Consider the following 19,378-nt stretch of genomic DNA (forward strand, 5'->3'; position numbering starts at 1 on the left):
AAATAACCTTACAGGGACTATAAACCTTTCTTAAGCTGGATACACACTATCCAACTTTTGTGGTTAGATTTCCTTCAGATTTACCTTTTCTATGTAGTGCAAGGGCCTGCCTGATTGCATACAAATTGAAAGTGTTTAGGTTTGACCTCATAGTATATGGTTTTGGTAAATATAAAGGAAAAAGTCTTCAGAAAATCTTATAGTGTGTATGGCCCATTACTCTATCCAAAATGAGAAAAAAAATATTTTGCCTATAGTTCTACTTAACTGTATTACTGGTACAATAAATGATTACTTTACTTTTTAGGCTCCATTCACACCTGAGCGTATCATTTCAGGCATTTTTTTTTTGGCTTTTTTCAGGCGTTTTTTTGGGGGATTTTTTTCAGGCCTCTTTTTTATTTTTGGGCTTTTTTCCAGGCATTTTTTCTGGCTTTTTTCATGCGTTTTTTGCAGTTGTTTGGAGGCAGGCATTGACATCTAACAAAAACACTTGTAATCTGCCAAAAAAGAAGCTCATGTACTTTTTTGAGCTTCAGGCGACAAAACGCTCAGACTTGAACATTGAAATGAATGGGATTTTGCTTGTTGGGCATTTTGAGACTTCAGAGATGATAGTTTTACGAGCTGAAATACGCTCAGGTGTGAACAGGGCCTCAGAAGTGTATCGACATTTAATACGTATATTTGTGAATGTTGATAACAAGGTTGCATACCCAAGAACCCAAACCTTGCTGCTTCCTATTGCTCATTCCTGTTAAAGTTTACCTGTCTCTTACAAAAATTGAGGAAGAGATTTTCTTTGGTCTGTGATACACCAAGCCAGTCAGAGTCTAGTTTGGATGGGGTTCCTCTGACCTAATTCTATATTAGTTGGCACATTCAATGGAACCCCATGTGCACCCCGATATGTCCTAATCCCTGAATGCTGAATGGTTTTCAGTGTGTTCTATGCCATACATGCAGGAAATCTCTTGTGAGAATTCTGTCTTTCAAGTAAACTGAAACAGACAGACACTACAGGGGCATGAGATACTTCCTCAGGCCCTTGTGTGGGCAACAGGCTAAGAAACCGACAGGGCTCCTGAAGGCTGAGGGGCATGAGATATTTTGTACCTCAGGCCCTGGTGTGGCCAACAGGCTAAGAAACCAAAAGGGCTCCTGAGGGCTGAATCCATGCAATGACTGATTCTCCAGGGACAGGACAGGTGCACTTTAAAGCTTTACTACATGTCTACCTCAGTATCTCTCCATCACGTCTTGGAAATCATTTTTTTCCATATGTGGCCAAATGTACTCTAGGTGGAAGGCAGCGCTGTCTATTTCAGCCTTGTCACGTTTCACACTATCTTTACCCTGAGACTTACTTTTAGTAAGGATAATCATGGTAAAAATATTTGCAGGCAGCTGTTAGTCTGTACTATATGGTCATCGAGTAACCTTATATTTTTCATTATATGCTCTGCAAACGTACAGCCAGCTATTGAGGACTGAAGTGTTCCTAAAGCCAGTCTGTTCAAAACTGCTACCAGTACAAGAATACTCCTTTAATCCTTCTCAATCCAGGAGGGTTTGGTTTATGGGCTGAAATATTGTATATCACCGATCAGCTAGAACAGGATGTACAATAACATGCGACTTTAACTGCCAAATTCTTACTTACATTCCTTATTAACTCTTCCTTCCAATAGTCATACTTCAAGGATATCTAAACCCACAAACAAAACTTTGAAGCAGAGTTCCAGGTACAGACATAGCTTTATAGATTCCAAATTGGAAAAATAAATAACCTCTGGGCAGGTGTACTGGAGTGGAAACAGACGTGATTGTCACAGATAATTCATATTTTTGTATACGTATGTATCGCTGTACTTCCGGTACGGTGCAGGTATCAAAGTGTCAGCTCCTATGCAGGGAAACAATCCTGTCATTAATCTGCTCCTCTTCCCCCCTTGTCCCTTCACAGAATGTCTAGTGATCTGTGAACCATTCACAAAATTCATGGTTCTCTGTGAAGAAACAAGGGGGGGGAGGGGGGTATAAATGACAGGATGTACGAGAGTTCTCATGCCCGCACCATACCAGAATTACAGCGATTCATACATATATAAATGATTGAATTATTCATAAAGATCACTTCTATTTCCAGTCCAGTACACCTGCCCAGACGTGATTTTTTTACATTAGGTGCCGGTTCACACTATAGTGATGTCAGACATCGCATGTGATTCACACTGCAATGCTCTGCAAATCACATGCAACGTCTGTGTTATGAAAATTCAGCCATACAGATTGCATGGCTGAATTTGCATCGCATTCGGACCAAAGTCGCACAGGACCCTTTTTTTGGTCCGCACCAGAATCGGATCACATGGGTGTTCACAGCTATACGATCTGATTCCTGTCCGAATTGACAGTTCGCACTGTGATATGCTAATAATCTAGGGGTGTCATTAACTTTGAACTGACACTCCCAGCAGTTCATATATGGCAGTGTGAACTGCCTGCGAGTCGGGTGCGATTCGGGAAACCACAGTGGATTTGCCGGTTTCACGCATCGTACCAATGTGAACCGCCACCTAGGGATTTATAAAGTCATGTTTTGTGTCTGGAGCTCTGCTTTAATATATTGCAGTCTACCAATCTGTAGATGTAGAAGCTTCATTAGTTTTCATTTTTCAGGCTGAAAATATTTTTAGCAAATACAGAAAAAAACTGCCAGATTTCCAGTGTTCATTTAACTTTCTGTGCACTCAAAAAATGTTAATAACTTCCCTAGCTATGTTCTGTTCACAAGACCTCCTCCCTGTATAATGGTGATCAGGATAGGAGGGGGTGTTTGTAGTCCATATTAGGAGAGCAGCCTAGGGTGACAACACTACTCCAAGGATAAAGTTCAGTGAGTAAGACTGGCCATACATTATACAATTTTCTTACAATTTTCTTAAAATTTACCTTCAACTATCTAGTACAGTAGTGGTGAACCTTGGCATTCCAGATGTTTTGGAACTACATTAACCATGATGCTCATGCACTCTACAGTGTGGTTGGGCATCATGGGAAATGTAGTTCCAAAACATCTGGAGTGCCAATGTTCGCCATCACTGATCTAGTACAAAGGCCTGCCTAATTGGATACAAGTGAAAGTGTTGTTTAGCTTTGACCTCATATTATTTGGTTTGTGGTAAATCTAACAGAAAATTGTACAAGAAAATTGAACATGTATGACCAGCCTAAGTGTTGTCACCCTAGGAATATGAGGTGAAAATAAAGGGAGAAAAAAGCCTAATAAAAGAACGCAGCTCCCATGATAAGCTGCAATATATTACATTTTAGTTTTTGGGTTTAGATACACTTTGGGGTTGATTTGCTAAAGTCAAATAGACTGTGCACTGTGCAAGTAAAGTTACGTTGCACTTTGCAAAGAATATCCAATCACATGCAAGGAAATTTAAAAAAATATATCACTTACCGTAAAATTATTTTTTCTGAGTCCTCTGACAGACGCAGCCACTTCATAGTTTCTTCACAAATTATTCCTGTAGAGGGCGCATTACCCAGTTGTGAGGAAACTATGAAGTGGCTGCGTCTGTCAGAGGACGTAAGAGAAACACCATTTTTGCTTGCACATGATTGGATGATGGAAGTCAGCAGAGCTTCTGCTCATTTATTAAGCTCCGAAGCAACTGCAATTGCAGAGTGCAACTGTACTTTGCAAAGTGCACAGTCTATTTGCCTTTTGTAAATCAATTCCTTTCAGTTTCAACCACTGCTGCTAATTTTGTAATCCACAAACGCCTGTGCAAGTTTGAGCTAAATCCCACTTCTTTTTGACAGCAATCAGTAAATACATGCACGGGGTGTATACCGACACATCCAGAAGGTGTTATGATATCTGGAAGGTCTATATGAAGGTTTGGTTCATCATATAAATGCTATCACATGAGTTGTATTGTTGCAGATTAATGCTGTCGAGGGCTAGTACAGTATTAAGACTTCAATGGAAAGCAGTTTACAATGTTCCATGATTTGTCTGTAGTTTTATACAGGTGTTCTTCGATATTGTGATGTATGTGCTGTGCACAACTGAATGCATAATAAACAATGTATGTTTACACTGTATGCGCTGTACATGAGGATTCATTCCAAGATTAAAGCATTCCTTAGAAGCTCCCAAAAAATAACCACCCTGTCCATAAAGCTCCTGGTCTCTGCAATTTTAGGTTAGATGCTATCAAGTCTGTCTTGTAAATTTTGTTTAAACTACACGTGTATATGCAAACTAGATTGCATCCTGTTCTTTGTTTCTGTAGAAAGTGTTAATGGTCACGTTTTAAAGTGTCACACAGAAACCATTGTAAGATGGAGAATTCCAGAGTTGGAACCTGTGTTGACAGAACGCAATGTAGGATGCTAAGTGCTTTTTTAAGCACTTGGATATTTAGTTTTCGTTTGTATAAATTAATATTAAAAAGAACACACAATTATAGGACAGTTTCAATTTTTTATTTTTTATTTTACCTCGATGGTTCTGTGTTAAAGCATTCTTTAAAGTTCCAGTAAAATCAAATTTTTCTATTAAATAAAATAAATGCTATATGTTTAACCACTTCACCACCTCTGGAAGGTTTTACCTCCTTCATGACCAGGCCATTTTTTACGGCACTGCATTACTTTAACTGACAATTGCGCAGTCATGCAACGCTGCACCCAAATAACATTTTTGTCCTTTTTTCCCCCTACAAATAGAGCTTTCTTTTGCTGGTAAAAATAATATAAATAGTCAATGAGTATGATTTTCTTCAAAATTTTTGTCCTTTTTTTTCCCCACAAATAGACCTTTCTTTTGCTGGTATTTGAACCTCTGCGGTTTTTATTTGTTAGGCTATAAACAAAAAAAGACTGACAATTTTGAAAGAAAAAAAAAACAATATTTTTGACTTTCTGTTAAAAAACATAAAAAATAAAACAAATTAAAAAATTGAATTTCTTCATCAATTTAGGCCAATATGTATCCTGCTACATAATTCTGGTAAAAAAAAATCCCAATAAGCGTACATTGATTGGTTTGCGTCTACAAACTATGGGATATATATATATTTTTTTTTTAAGTTAATTAATGTTTTTTACTAGTAAATGGCGGTGATCAGCGACTTATAGCAGGACTGCGATACTGCGGCGGACAAATAGGACACCTAAATTACACTTTTGATACTTTTTGGCGACCAGTGACACTAATACAGTGATCAGTGCTAAAAAGATATGCACTGTCACTGTACTAAAGACACTGGCTGGGAAGAGGTTAACATCAGGGGTGATTAAAGGGGTAAATGGTTGCCTGACTACTACTTTACTACTGTGGGGGAGATGCTTGTACTAGTGGAAGGCATGGATCAGTGCCCCTGCTTAGAAGAAACACAGGATCCACAGGATGTCTTCTGTAGTGACAGAGCGGCGATCTGCCTTGTTTACATAGGCAGGCCGCCATTCTGCATGTGTACCGAAGCAACAGCGGATGCAGGTGGACATCGAGTCCGCTGTACCCGCCAATCAGCTTATTGATTAGACACAGCAGGAGCGTGCCGCTTGTGCGTGCGCTAAAAAATGTTAAAGTGTGGAATCAAGTACGTGATCCGGTGCAGGAGAGCCACCTTGAGGCCGTATATCTACAGTATACAGTCAGCAAGCCTTTAAAGCATAACTCCACTTTTGTTTATGAATGAAAAATATCCCCCCCCCCCCGGGGCGATCTATGTACATTGCATAAAATTTTGTTGTAGATTCCTACCTTTTGTTATTATGAAAAAATTGCTGATTGTTTCTGAATGTGTATGGGAGTGGTTTTATAAATATAAATCAGCTCTAATGAGGAAAGCGGAAGGGTCTGCATCCCTTTAGACATGATTTCCTTTTAAGAGTATTACACCAAAAATGACATTTCTGTCGCAGGGGATGCTCAAAATCTGATTTGTATCTTAGTGCAGACTTCTGGGAAAAGCAGTGAGCCAATCACACAAGCAGGAAACAACATTTTTAGGGAGCGCTCTGTATACCATCTGTGTACCGAAAGCCTCCAGATAGCCATATTGCATTACAATTTACAGAAAATTACAGTGCTGCAGGTCATTTTTCAAAACATGCAATTACAATATGACTTGGCAATTGTATATGCTATTTTTTTTTTCTTTTTTAATTTGCTCATTTTTTCCCACAAAAGTGGAGTTACCCTTTAAGGTAAATGTAAACCCTAACTTAATGACATTGTTTACTAAAGCACTGTATATCATACACAATTTCCAATTAAAAAAAAAAAAAACACAAAATATTTTTTTTCATCCTTTGTAAAAGCTCAGAGCTGCTGGACTTCTGCAGTCTTTTTACAAGCACTTCCTATCTATGTGCATGCACTCCAGCAATGGTTGCATGGCATTCCTCAGGACAGTTTTGCTGATACTGACAACAGTGGACCTGTATACCTTTACAACTGTCCTTGAAGCTGTCACTTGTAGTCACCTATGGAATTCCAATTCCATAGATTCCGATGGAACAATCAAGTGCCCGAACCAATAACTTTAATGACAGGATCACCAGTTATCATTTTAACCACTTCCCGCGAATTGACGTAGCCCTACGTCAGCTCAGAGAAGTGGTTGTAGCGGGGTGATGCCTGCAGCTGGATGCATCATTCCAGTACCATTTTTTTAGAGCCAGCGGTCGGCTTTCAGGTGATAACAGCTGATGCGGCTCGGGAGCTGCTCAGCTATCATCCCAGCGAGCAGGAAGTGACGCCCCCCTCCTGCCGCCCTCCGCGGCTCTGCCCAGGTCTCCTGTCCCACTGGGAGACCCGAGCAACCAGCCGGCATCTCCGCCGGCTGGTTGGAGTCCCGATAAAAGCCGAATTTGGCTTTGATTGGGTCTCCAATGTAGTAAACTGGAAGCGGTGTGATGACGTCACGTCCAGGTTACTTGGCGGATAGAGGTGCCGAATTTTAAAAACTGTCAGCATTCAAAAATGCATATTTCGGCATTTTGAATACATTGAAGTGCAGTGGAGGGGTCTGGGGTCTTCTAGACCCCCGATCCCTCTATAAAGAGTACCTGTCACTGCCTATTACTGTCACAAGGGATGTTTACATTGCTTGTGACAGCAATAAAAGTGATCATATTTTTTTTTTTTAATGTTTTAAAAATAAAAAATGTAATAAAATAAATAAATAAATAAATTTAGTGATCGGGTGTAAAATTAATAATTGCCTGTTTAAAGGACATTTGTACTATCAGGTTAGCCATAAACTACACTGTGATGTAGCCACTGTATGCTTTCCATCAGAATATTATCAGTTTTGATGTGAAGGATATACATCTTACAAACATGACAATAAAGAAAACATTTACAATAAATTGCATTTATTTCTGATAAATTAGGAAAAAGAATAGTCTTCAATATTACAAGCAGATCATCTTTTTCCAGACAGTAAACGCATGTGTATAGTAAAATGCTTTGCAAAGTTCTTAACGCCTTGAAACTGGCTCTTCCAGGATGCTTTAAAGGACATGAGAACTGCTCATTTGTACTTCAGAGGTAATGTGATTAGCAGGTACTTAATAAAGTACATATGTTAATAGCTGTAAGCATGAAACCAATGTGAAATGAGTATGAATGTGTAATGGGAAGGATGGCCAAACGGGCAGCTACTGTATCCTTAAGAATCACTAATAATGACTTGCAAAAAACTAAAGTTTGCACATGGGGCAGTACTCTCATGTGATGCAATAAATCTAAACATTACGTGTGATAAGTAGGGAAAATAAAGTATAAAGCGTATCTATGGTCAAAATTTAATTCAATATTCTAATTATTTCTAGCATACTCCTAATAATCTGAAAGATATTGGAGTTTTCAAACTTACTTTGTGAAGATCCCCACATAATTATTTCCTGGAATTCTGTGACTTGTAGTCAATATGCCCTGTGAGCAGTCACTGCTGTGTCACACCTTTCACAAAGCCTGCCCTCTGAACTACAGAGGTGCTGAGAGGAGGAGTTTCAGGAGGTGGAGTCATTACAGGAATCACTGCTTGCAGGTAGCAAGGTACCATGGGATATGTAGTCCTTAGAGCATTAAAAATATACAGCAGAGGAGAAGCTGCAAAGATTGGAGGAAATCTAGGAAGCTGTGGAAAAAGGTGGACAGCAGAAATCCAGAACTCACAATGTGAAAGGGAATATTCTAGTAAGCTTACACCAGGCAGCTATAACATTAAGATTAAAGACAGGTTAAGTGCCGGTTCACACTATTGCGATCACAGACATTGCATATGATTTGGAGTGCACTGCTCCTAAAATCACATGCGATGTCTGTGCGGTGCGAGTTCAGCCATACAGTTTGTATGGCTGAATTCGCACCACAATCGCAGTGAACACGCACAGGACCCTTTTTTTGTCCGCTGCAGAATCGGATCGCATGGTGGTTCACACCAGTGCGATCCGATTTCTGTGCGAACTGTCAGATCGCACTGCGATATGCGATCTGATCTGGGGGTTTCGTTAATTTTGAATTGACATCCCCAGCGTATCGCATATGGCAGGGTGAACTGCCTGTGCTGCGGATACAATGCAAGTATATTTGCAGTGTTCCCGCATCGCAATAGTGTGAACTGGCACTAAAGGATAAGTTCACCTTTTAGAAAAAATAATTAATGCAGGCAAAAAAAATGTGTATTTATTTAATTTTTTGGAGCCTGTAAAGCATTGATTGCTGGTGCCATGCAGGTCTCAAGTAGATCTGCCAGTGCATCTATGTGCCTGTACATCACATATGGGTAAGCAGAGACAATCTGACAGGAATAGAGAATGAACTATCAACTACTAACTGTCGGCTTGTAGTTTTCAATGAAATACCACAGAGCGCCATGATAGTTAATTGAAAACTACAAGCCGACAGCCACAAAGGCTGCTGGACCTTATAGTTTTCCATTGACAGGACACTGTGAATAGGTAACACTGCCAGGTGTGCGGAACCCCGCTTTACCACATTTTTTTGACAGATAGCGGGGGGGGGGGGGGGGGGAGGTCTGAAGATCCCTGCTAGCTGTCAGATCAGTAAGGTACGGGGGACAGTCTGTTCATAACACGTTACACCCTGAACATGGGTGTAGCATGTTATGAAAGGTGAACTTGTCCTTTAACCACTTAAGAACCAGGCCTATTTCTGAGCCCTGTCTATGTTTACAAGTTAAAGCGGTGTTCCACCCTGAAAAACATTTTTTAGATTAAAATACTCCCGGGACAGTCAGGGCTAGTGCATTTAGGCAACGATAGCCTCTGAACTGTCCGCTGTTTCACTTACCTTTTAGAAGAAATACTTACCTTGAAAATGTCTTGTCCAGCGCTGCCATCTCAGGTATGGGCAGCTGAAGCCGGCGGTGTCCTCTTCGGTGACGTCGGAGTCCCAGAATGCCCTGCACCGGCACTGCTCATCACTTCCGGTGGAGGCGCGTCATCCCTGCACAGCTTCTGGGTGACGAGTGACTCCGGTGCAGGCGCATTGACTCCTGGGAGCGATGACGCTCATCTCCCAGGAGTCAATGCAAGAAGGAAGTGACGTCATGCACCGTGTCCACAGAGGGAGGAAGAGGAAGGAAGGTAAGTATATTTTCATCAAAAAGAAGGTAAGTGAAAAAAAAAAAATTTAAATTATCCAATACCTTTTTCAGGTACATTAACCACCTCCCACCCGGGCCATTGTAAATATACGGCCGGGTGGGAGTCTCGTCCTTCTGAATGGACGTTCCAGAACGTCCTTCAGAAGGAGAGAGATCGCGCCGCCGTGGGCACGCGCAGCAGCGCGATCTCGATGTGCCTGTGTCCCTAGGACACAGAGCAACAAGCCTCGGCAGGAGGGCCCTGTGATTGGCCCTCCTGATCACATGACGGCTGTGACCAATCACAGCCGTCATGTAATGTCAATACAGCCGTTGTAACGGCTTCGATCTCTTCTCCTCCTGACAGATCCTGTCAGTGAGGAGAAGATCAGAGGATCGACTCTGCAGCCGGGGTGATCAGTGAGTATTTCTAATTACTCACTGATCACAGGGGGGGTCTGTGCTGGTAATCAGATGATTGATTACCAGTGCAGCCCTGGGGGGAGGGGATGCCACTAGAGCCACCAGGGATGCCCACCCATGACCACCAGGGATGCCCACCATGGCCACCAGGGATGGCAAACAGGGCTCAGAGAGCCTGCCAGTAGTGCCCCCCTATCAGTACTGCCCACCAATGCCATCTATCAGTGCTGCCCACCAGTGCCCGTTATTGCCATCTATCAGTGCCACCCACCAGTGCCCATTATTGCCCACCAGTGCTGCCTATCAGTGCCCATCAGTGCCCCCCATCAGTGCCGATCAGTGCCGCCCATCAGTGCCACCCATCAGTGCCCATCAGTGCCGCCTATCAGTGCCCACCAGTGCCGCCGATCAGTGCCCATCAGTGCTGCCTATCAGTGCCCATCAGCGCTGCCTATCAGTGCCCACCAATGCTGCATATCAGTGCTATCTATCAGTGCCACATATCAGTGCCCATCAGTGCTGCATATCAGTGCTACCTATCAGTGCCCATCAGTGCTGCATATCAGTGCCACCCCATCGGTGCCACCCCATCAGTGCCACCCCATCAGTGTCTCCTCATCAGTGCCTGTCAGTGCGGCATCATCAGTGCTCATCAGTGCAGGAAAAAAATTATCTATTTACAAAATTTTATAACCTAAACAAAAAAACTTTTTTTTTTTAAAAACTTTTCGGTCTTTTTTTATTTGTGCACCAAAAAAGAAAAAACCTGGCGGTGATCAAATACCACCAAAAGAAAGCTCTATTTGTGGGGAAAAAATGACACAAATTTGGTTTAGGTACAGTGTTGCATGACCGCGCAATTGTCATTCAAAATGCAACAGCGCTAAAAGCTGAAAATTGGTCTGGGAAGGAAGGGGGTTTAAGTGCCCAGTATTGAGGTAGTTAAAGCAAGCGGATGGTGAAAAGTTGATTTTGAGGGTGGAACTCCGCTTTAAAATCAATATTTTCTGCTAGAAAATTATATATATATATATATACAGTGCTTTGCGAAAGTATTCTGCCCCCCTTGAACTTTTCAAACTTTTGCCCCATTTCAGGCTTCAAACATAATGATATAAAACTGTAATTTTTTGTGAAGAATCAACAACAAGTGGGACACAATCATGAAGTGGAACGAAATTTATTGGATATTTCAAACTTTTTTAACAAATAAAAAACTGAAAAATTGGGCGTGCAAAATTATTCAGCCCCCTTAAGTTAATACTTTGTAGCGCCACCTTTTGCTGTGATTACAGCTGTAAGTCGCTTGGGGTATGTCTTTACCAGTTTTGCACATCAAGAGACTGAAATTTTTGCCCATTCCTCCTTGCAAAACAGCTTGAGCTCAATGAGGTTGGATGGAAAGGGTTTGTGAACAGCAGTTTTCAGTTCTTTCCACAGATTCTCGATTAGATTCAGGTCTGGACTTTGACTTGGCCATTCTAACACCTGGATATGTTTATTTGGGAACCATTCCATTGTAGATTTTGCTTTATGTTTTGGATCATTGTCTTGTTGGAAGACAAATCTCCGTCCCAGTCTCAGGTCTTTTGCAGACTCCATCAGGTTTTCTTCCAGAATGGTCCTGTATTTGGCTCCATCCATCTTCCCATCAATTTGAACCATCTTCCCTGTCCCTGCTGAAGAAAAGCAGGCCCAAACCATGATGCTGCCACCACCATGTTTGACAGTGGGGATGGTGTGTTCAGGGTGATGAGCTGTGTTGCTTTTATGCCAAACATAACGTTTTGCATTGTTGCCAAAAAGTTAAATTTTGGTTTCATCTGACCAGAGCACCTTCTTCCACATGTTTGGTGTCTCCCAGGTGGCTTGTGGCAAACTTTAAACGACACTTTTTATGGATATCTTTAAGAAATGGCTTTCTTCTTGCCACTCTTCCATAAAGGCCAGATTTGTGCAGTATACGACTGATTGTTGTCCTATGGACAGAGTCTCCCACCTCAGCTGTAGATCTCTGCAGTTCATCCAGAGTGATCATGGGCCTCTTGGCTGCATCTCTGATCAGTCTTCTCCTTGTATGAGCTGAAAGTTTAGAGGGACGGCCAGGTCTTCGTAGATTTGCAGTGGTCTGATACTCCTTCCATTTCAATATTATCGCTTGCACAGTGCTCCTTGGGATGTTTAAAGCTTGGGAAATCTTTTTGTATCCAAATCCGGCTTTAAACTTCTCCACAACAGTATCTCGGACCTGCCTGGTGTGTTCCTTGTTCTTCATGATGCTCTCTGCGCTTTAAAAGGACCTCTGAGACTATCACAGTGCAGGTGCATTTATACGGAGACTTGATTACACACAGGTGGATTCTATTTATCATCATTAGTAGTGTTGAGCGAACACGGACTGTATTATTCGTGTTCGTACCGAATAATTGGATTTTTTTTACCCGAACACGGACACGGACACTTTACTGTATGTTCGGGTAAAAATCCGTGTTCGGTCGTTTTATTTCCGGGTTTTGCATGCTTTGGCGCTCTTTTCATGGCGGGCTTTCAACAGCCAATCAACAATCGTTTAACTGGTGTGCCTTAAGCCATCCCAGCCATGCCTGCAAATGTCTTAGTAGCTGTGATTGGCCGTCTGAAGCATGTGACCAAGTCTTTATAAGTTCGAGGCAGCCGCCGCAGCAGCGTCATTCTGCTGCTTAGCTAAGGGACAGAGCACACATCAATGTGCTGGCTGCTGATTAGGGAAAGATAGGCAGGAAAAAACCATTTGTGTCCGGATAGAATTGAGGGACAGGTCGGAGTGTTTAGGCAGGGCGAGTTGTAGGCATTTTAGGGATAGAGTCTGCTGAATTATAGGGTCAGTGTCTTCTACAAACTACAATCGATATTGCTGTGTGGGGGGTGGGGTGAATCTGCACTCAATCCTGATCTACGATCTCTTCTCAATCCTGTTAGGGACAGAGTCTGCTGAATTTTAGGGAAACTGTGTTCTACAAACTACAATCGATATTGCTGTGTGGTGTGGGATAGGAGATAGGCAGGTGTCAGTGATCCACATCCATTTTTCTGTGTGTGAGCTGCAGTGAACACAATCTTTTTGGGCTGCAGTGAACACAATCTTTTTGGGCTGCAGTGAACACAATCTTTTTGGGCTGCAGTGAACACAATCTTTTTGGGCTGCAGTGAACACAATCTTTTTGGGGTGCAGTGAACAAAATCTTTTTGGGGTGCAGTGAACACAATCCTTTTTGGTGTGCAGTGAACACAATCTTTGTGGGGTGCAGTGAACAAAATCCTTTGTGGGGTGCAGTGAACACAATCTTTTTGGGGTGCAGTGAACAAAATCCTTTTTGGGGTGCAGTGAACAACATCCTTTTTGGGGTGCAGTGAACACAATCTTTTTGGGGTGCAGTGAACAAAATCCTTTGTGGGGTGCAGTGAACACAATCTTTTTGGGGTGCAGTGAACACAATCTTTTTGGGGTGGAGTGAACAACATCCTTTTTGGGGTGCAGTGAACAAAATCCTTTTTGGGGTGCAGTGAACAAAATCATTTTTGGGGTGCAGTGAACACAATCTTTTTGGGGTGCAGTGAACACAATCTTTGTGGGGTGCAGTGAACACAATCTTTTTGGGGTGGAGTGAACAACATCCTTTTTGGGGTGCAGTGAACAACATCCTTTTTGGGGTGCAGTGAACACAATCTTTTTGGGGTGCAGTGAACACAATCTTTGTGGGGTACAGTGAACAGAATCTTTGTGGGGTGCAGTGAACACAATCTTTGGGGGGTACAGTGAACACAATCTTTTTGGGGTGCAGTGAACACAATCTTTGTGGGGTGCAGTGAACACAATCTTTTTGGGGTGGAGTGAACAAAATCATTTTTGGGGTGCAGTGAACAACATCCTTTTTGGGGTGCAGTGATCAAAATCCTTTTTGGGGTGCAGTGAACACAATCTTTTTGGGGTGCAGTGAACAAAATCCTTTGTGGGGTGCAGTGAACAGAATCTTTGTGGGGTGCAGTGAACACAATCTTTGGGGGGGTACAGTGAACACAATCTTTTTGGGGTGCAGTGAACACAATCTTTGTGGGGTACAGTGAACAGAATCTTTGTGGGGTGCAGTGAACACAATCTTTGGGGGGTACAGTGAACACAATCTTTTTGGGGTGCAGTGAACACAATCTTTGGGGGGTACAGTGAACACAATCTTTTTGGGGTGCAGTGAACACAATCTTTGTGGGGTGCAGTGAACACAATCTTTGGGGGGGTACAGTGAACACAATCTTTTTGGGGTGCAGTGAACAACATCCTTTTAGGGTGCAGTGAACACAATCTTTGTGGGGTGCAGTGAACAACATCCTTTTAGGGTGCAGTGAACACAATCTTTGTGGGGTACAGTGAACAGAATCTTTGTGGGGTGCAGTGAACACAATCTTTGGGGGGTACAGTGAACACAATCTTTGTGAGGTGCAGTGAACACAATCTTTGTGGGGTGCAGTGAACACAATCATTGTGGGGTGCAGTGAACTCAATCTTTGTGGGGTACAGTGAACACAATCTCATACTTCTGAAGATTTGAGGGTGCTGCCTGTTCCATACTCCCCCTACTCCTCATCTAGCCTTTTAGGGGTACAAACAATAGTAATTGGGGCCTAGTGTGGTTGTGTACGTGTGATATACATACACTTTTTTTGGATCATATTTTCTATTCCGCTATTTAATCAAAAACCTTTGGGGATCAGTTAAATTGGGGGATAGTCTGTGTTGGTACGTGTGAGAGAGATCCACCTTTCCAAGTTGTTGGGGTTCATCTCATACTTCTGAAGGTTTGAGGGTGCTGCCTGTTCCATACTCCCCCTACTCCTAGCCTTTTAGGGGTACAAACAATAGTAATTGGGGCCTAGTGTGGTTGTGTACGTGTGATATACATACACTTTTTTTGGATCATATTTTCTATTCCGCTATTTAATCAAAAACCTTTGGGGATCAGTTAAAGCGGAGTTCCACCCAAAAGTGGAACTTCCGCTTTAGGGAGTCCTGACCCCCCGACATGCCACATTTGGCATGTCATTTTTTGGGGGGGGGAGCGGGTACCTAGTTTTGACAGGTGCCCGCTCCCACTTCCGCTCGGAGCGCCGCGGCGCCCTGAGCGGAAGTTCTCCTCTCCCCCTCCCTCCCTGCAATCTTCTGGGACACGTCAGAGGTCCCAGAAGATTGCCGGCCAATCACGGCGCGCAGCGCGACTCGCGCATGCGCAGTGGGTACCCGGCTGTGAAGCCGCAAACTGAAACAGCCGGGTGCCCACAGCAGTGATGCCGGCGCCGAGGGAGAGGATCGAGGCTTCCGGCGGCCGCATCGCTGGACCGTTGGACAGGTGAGTAAATGGCTGGAACTCCGCTTTAAATTGGGGGATAGTCTGTGTTGGTACGTGTGAGAGAGATCCACCTTTCCAAGTTGTTGGGGTTCATCTCATACTTCTGAAGGTTTGAGGGTGCTGCCTGTTCCATACCCCCCCTACTCCTCATCTAGCCTTTTAGGGGTACAAACAATAGTAATTGGGGCCTAGTGTGGTTGTGTACGTGTGATATACATACACTTTTTTTGGATCATATTTTCTATTCCGCTATTTAATCAAAAACCTTTGGGGATCAGTTAAATTGGGGGATAGTCTGTGTTGGTACGTGTGAGAGAGATCCACCTTTCCAAGTTGTTGGGGTTCATCTCATACTTCTGAAGGTTTGAGGGTGCTGCCTGTTCCATACCCCCCCTACTCCTCATCTAGCCTTTTAGGGGTACAAACAATAGTAATTGGGGCCTAGTGTGGTTGTGTACGTGTGATATACATACACTTTTTTTGGATCATATTTTCTATTCCGCTATTTAATCAAAAACCTTTGGGGATCAGTTAAATTGGGGGATAGTCTGTGTTGGTACGTGTGAGAGAGATCCACCTTTCCAAGTTGTTGGGGTTCATCTCATACTTCTGAAGGTTTGAGGGTGCTGCCTGTTCCATACCCCCCCTACTCCTCATCTAGCCTTTTAGGGGTACAAACAATAGTAATTGGGGCCTAGTGTGGTTGTGTACGTGTGATATACATACACTTTTTTTGGATCATATTTTCTATTCCGCTATTTAATCAAAAACCTTTGGGGATCAGTTAAATTGGGGGATAGTCTGTGTTGGTACGTGTGAGAGAGATCCACCTTTCCAAGTTGTTGGGGTTCATCTCATACTTCTGAAGGTTTGAGGGTGCTGCCTGTTCCATACCCCCCCTACTCCTCATCTAGCCTTTTAGGGGTACAAACAATAGTAATTGGGGCCTAGTGTGGTTGTGTACGTGTGATATACATACACTTTTTTTGGATCATATTTTCTATTCCGCTATTTAATCAAAAACCTTTGGGGATCAGTTAAATTGGGGGATAGTCTGTGTTGGTACGTGTGAGAGAGATCCACCTTTCCAAGTTGTTGGGGTTCATCTCATACTTCTGAAGGTTTGAGGGTGCTGCCTGTTCCATACTCCCCCTACTCCTAGCCTTTTAGGGGTACAAACAATAGTAATTGGGGCCTAGTGTGGTTGTGTACGTGTGATATACATACACTTTTTTTGGATCATATTTTCTATTCCGCTATTTAATCAAAAACCTTTGGGGATCAGTTAAATTGGGGGATAGTCTGTGTTGGTACGTGTGAGAGAGATCCACCTTTCCAAGTTGTTGGGGTTCATCTCATACTTCTGAAGGTTTGAGGGTGCTGCCTGTTCCATACTCCCCCTACTCCTCATCTAGCCTTTTAGGGGTACAAACAATAGTAATTGGGGCCCAGTGTGGTTGTGTACGTGTGATATACATACACTTTTTTTGGATCATATTTTCTATTCCGCTATTTAATTTAACTGGGCCTCCATGCGAGACCTGTGTGCCTTGTTGCGCTGTTTTGAGTACTCCACCAACATGGCCAGTGGCAATGACGCCGTTCTCAGCTTAACTATCCCACTTCTATGCCTCCTTGAAAAAACAATTCGGGCGATGATGGAAGAGGATGTGGCACAGGATGAGGAGGAGGAGGAGGATGAAGAGGTAACATTTCCAAGGCTTTCAGGGCAGTCATTCGCAAGGGGCTCCGAGGGTGGGTTCCTGCACACGCAAACGCCAGGGACGCAATTGTCCAGCAGGGGCACAGTTCTGGAGGATGAGGAGGATGAGGAGGAGGAGGAGCTGGAGGAGGAGATGGAACCATGTTCACAGCAGGGTGGCACCCAGGCCAGCTCATGGCCATCACTGGTGCGTGGCTGGGGGGATACAGAGGACACGGACGATACACCTCCCACAGAGGACAGCCTTTCGTTGCCTCTGGGCAGCCTGGCACACATGAGCGATTACATGCTGCAGTGTCTCCACAACGACCGCCGAGTTGCCCACATTCTAACTTGTGCTGATTACTGGTTGGCCACGCTGCTGGATCCCCGTTACAAGGACAACGTACCGTCCTTAATTCACTCACTGGAGCGCGATCGCAAGATGCGCGAGTACAAGCGCACGCTGGTAGACGCCATGCTGCTGGCATTCCCATCTGACAGCGGGGCCACAGTGGAAGCACAAGGCAGAGGAGGAGGAGGAGGAGGTCGCCAACGCAACCAGGGCACCGCCAGCACCTCAGAAGGCAGGGTTAGCATGGCCGAAATGTGGAAAAGCTTTGTCAGCACGCCACAACAAACAGCAGCACCAGCAGCTCAGATGGAACGTCTTAGCAGGAGGCAGCATTTTACCAACATGGTGGAGCAGTATGTGTGCACACGCCTACATGTAGTGAATGACGGGTCTGCCCCCTTCAACTTCTGGGTCTCCAAATTGGGCACATGGCCTGAGCTTGCCCTTTACGCCTTGGAGGTGCTGGCGTGCCCTGCAGCCAGTGTATTATCTGAACGGGTATTTAGCACGGCTGGGGGCGTTATAACAGACAAGCGCAGCCGCCTGTCCAGAGACAATGTGGACAAGCTCACGTTCATTAAAATGAACCAGGCATGGATCCCACGGGACTTTTCCGTACCTTATGCAGAATAGCAATGGATACCGACCTTACCCACCCATTGTTCCATTTTTGCTCTTTCTCACTCTTTTGGGGTGTACCCTCATTTAAAATTTTTGAAAAGAAGCAGTGTTGGCTACCTCGTCCTCCTCCTCAGGGCCAGATTAATGTAGGGGCTATTGGAGCTGCAGCTCCAGGCCCCTACCTTTTATATAGGCCCCGGGTTGGCCATATTCACTGTTACCGCTCTTCTGTCACTTGTAAACACAGAAGTCTGGCTTCTATGCTCGCTTCCCCAGGCAGCACCCTCAGAACCTCCCCACACAGCGTGAAGGCCGGACAAGGAGGGACAGTTGGCGATGCATGGATGTGTTTATGGGCTTCAGAGACAGCATCCCATGTTGAATTAGGCATGCATGGCTGCACCCTTCCTCCTCTGGGTGCATGGCAAGGCACGGCCCTTAAGGCCCTTCAAAATCCTCAGCACCAAGCCCATGATGCTGTTAATCCGGCCCTGGTCCTCCTCCACCGCCGCTTCCACCTACACCGCCCATAGGTGTGCGCAGCCTATTGCATTAAGGTGTGCACCCCAAAGTTGAAATACACATGCATGTGTTTGCCAGCAGGGAGAGTAATGTATCGGGGCCATGTACCTGTAGGCAAGGAGAAATAGAGCAGAGCAGGTCCCAGGGAGATCTTTCCCATCTCCTCACTGGCAATGCTATGTGCCCTAGGTGATTAGGGTGTGCCCAGGCACACCCAGCACACCCTGTGCGCACGCCTATGTCACCGCCACATCCACCACCACCTCAACCTCCCTCCTACTCCATATGGGCCTCGTCCTTCAGAGATGAAGAAGAACATTGTTTTATTTTTCTGTTTTTTTTTGTTGTTTTAAGTTATTTCCCTATCCACATTTGTTTGCAGAGCACTTGCCATGCTCTTAATTACGTTTTGCTGCCATTTGCAGCACTCTAGCCCTTTCCTTTGGTGTTTTAGAGCCATTTTAGTGCCTTAAAGTTCGGGTCCCCATTGACTTCAATGGGGTTCGGTGTCCGGGAAAAGTTCGGTAAAAGTCCGGGACACGGACCCGGACTTTTTTTTAAAGTTCGGCCGAACCCGTCGAACACGGACATCTAGGTGTCCGCTCAACCCTAATCATTAGTCATTTAGGTCAACATTGGATCATTCAGAGATCCTCACTGAACTTCTGGAGAGAGTTTGCTGCACTGAAAGTAAAGGGGCTGAACAATTTTGCACGCCCAATTTTTCAGTTTT

Source organism: Pelophylax lessonae (assembly GCF_965119305.1).
Source record: "Pelophylax lessonae genome assembly, chromosome: 10".
Classification (NCBI taxonomy): domain Eukaryota; kingdom Metazoa; phylum Chordata; class Amphibia; order Anura; family Ranidae; genus Pelophylax; species Pelophylax lessonae.